Genomic DNA, 1,997 nt, shown 5'->3' with positions numbered 1-1,997 from the left:
ACTATGGTACTTAACATCAGAGGTCATCAGTCCCCTAAACTTAGAACTACTTAAACCTGCCCGAGGCAGGATTCGAACCTGCGACCGCAGCAGCAGCGCGGTTCCGGACTGAAACGCCTAGAACCGCTCGGCCACAGCGGTCGGCCTAGATCTTATCCTCCTGGACTTCTTTTTCAGGGAATACGTAAAGAAAATTGTATATGCAGAAAAAATTCTAACTTTTCTGTTTCTGCGGGAGTTAATTTCGGCAACCATCACGACTGTAACGCCAGAGATGCTACAAACTACATGGCGTGAAATCGTGTATCGTTTCGATGTCTGCAGAGCAAAAAGTAGAACTCACATCGATAGTTGTAAAGGTATCAAAAAACTCTGTTCTCTACTCTTCCGTTTGACTTTAAATCGTTTCAAAGTAGTGAACAGATTTTCTATAACGCTTGTTGCTGCGTCGTTTTTTGGAACACCCTTCAGGGAGTCTATAAAAAGTTAACTCAAATAACAATACGTCAGGAAGATCAGTAATTAGATTTTTAGTGCTATGCCTTTTGATGCGTTTGTTCAATATATTATCATACTGTACAAAGCAAAAAATATGTTAAACACCATTACTAAATGAAACTTCCTGGCAGATTAAAACTATGTGCCGGACCGAGACTCGAACTCGGGACCTTTGCCTTTCGCGGGAAACTGCTCTACCATCTGAGCTACCCAAGCACGACTCACGCCCCGTCCTCACTGGCGGAAGTAAAGCAGTGAGGACGGGGCGTGAGTCGTGCTTGGGTAGCTCAGTTGGTAGAGCACTTGCCCGCCAAAGGCAAAGGTCCCGAGTTCGAGTCTCGGTCCGGCACACAGATTTAATCTGCCAGGAAGTTTCATATCAGCGCACACTCCGCTGCAGAGTGAAAATCTCATTCTGGAAACCATTACTAAATGTTTGTATAGGAATCAATTTGAGTAACTCAGCTCCCGTTACATGTAAGTCGATATAAAATACTGGTACTTATATGTTGATACATTCTTAAGGTGTTCATAATTAATTCTGTGATCACATACTATACCGTTCTTTCTCTTTGTTAAAGGCATTTTCTTACATTTATCCACATTTAAAGAGAGCTACCATTCATTACACCAACTGAAAATTTTGTCGAAGTCTGTGAATTTCGCTATGATCGTCCAACGACGCATCGTCACTCAACAGTCATATAACATTGCTGTTCCCCTCTGGTATTCGTTTATGTATACAGAAAACATGTCCTATTACAGTTCCTTGTGAGTGGCATTCTACGTTCTTTCCTGTGGAACGTTCGCCGTCCATTATACCACACTGGGTTCTATAACTCCAGTATTCATCTAACCAATAATATACCCAGCAATAACTGTCAAATGGCTGATGATAGTGATAAAGTTGAGAATGAAATCCTAAGAAACTAAGCAATGATCGGAACTATCCTACCCAGTCAAATAATTTAATAAACCTCTTCTATGTGCTCCAATGACTTGAGAAATCTATTACATACATAAGTAGAAAAGCCTTGTCGTCTCTTAGTCACTGTTAAAGATTTACAGCAATATTAATTACTATCTCAGTAATAAATAGGAAACTCTTCCCTGCAAAATTATTTTTATTTGATCACCAAGCGACTTCCGATTTCTTACACTGACAGTCACCTAAGAAGCCGAAAGCCGGTTAGTGACCATCGGGTTCTGCCAAAAACCGACGGAAAATTCAGTTAACTGCTATTCCACGAATTTGCGTATGTTTGTACGAAAGTTGTACGAGTGCTTTATACTCATGAGTAAAGATCGTGTTCCTTTCCCATTTGCTGCTTCCAAGGTGATGTGATCCAGGTTCGTTTAGAAATACAACGTCTTGTGAAATCGAATAATGCTTTGTGTGTGCTGTGTTATTTCTGAAATTGTTTTATTATTTCGTTCAACGTCGGTAGCGGAAGCCAAATGGTCAGCGTCTTGCCTTCTGTGTGAAAGGACATGGGTTC

The 1,997-nt window shown here is 40.9% G+C and overlaps 1 non-coding gene across 1 annotated transcript; it reads left to right on the top strand.

Moving 5' to 3' along the window:
- Nucleotides 1-773: 773 nt before the first annotated feature.
- On the top strand, nt 774-848 carry Trnaw-cca. The gene has a single exon. It is a non-coding gene; the product is annotated as a tRNA-Trp (tRNA).
- Nucleotides 849-1,997: the final 1,149 nt, after the last annotated feature.

The sequence above is a fragment of the Schistocerca piceifrons genome, chromosome 6, assembly GCF_021461385.2.
Source record: "Schistocerca piceifrons isolate TAMUIC-IGC-003096 chromosome 6, iqSchPice1.1, whole genome shotgun sequence".
Classification (NCBI taxonomy): domain Eukaryota; kingdom Metazoa; phylum Arthropoda; class Insecta; order Orthoptera; family Acrididae; genus Schistocerca; species Schistocerca piceifrons.
Note: the sequence above shows the minus strand (reverse complement) of the source record. Positions and strands in the feature narration are given on the sequence as shown.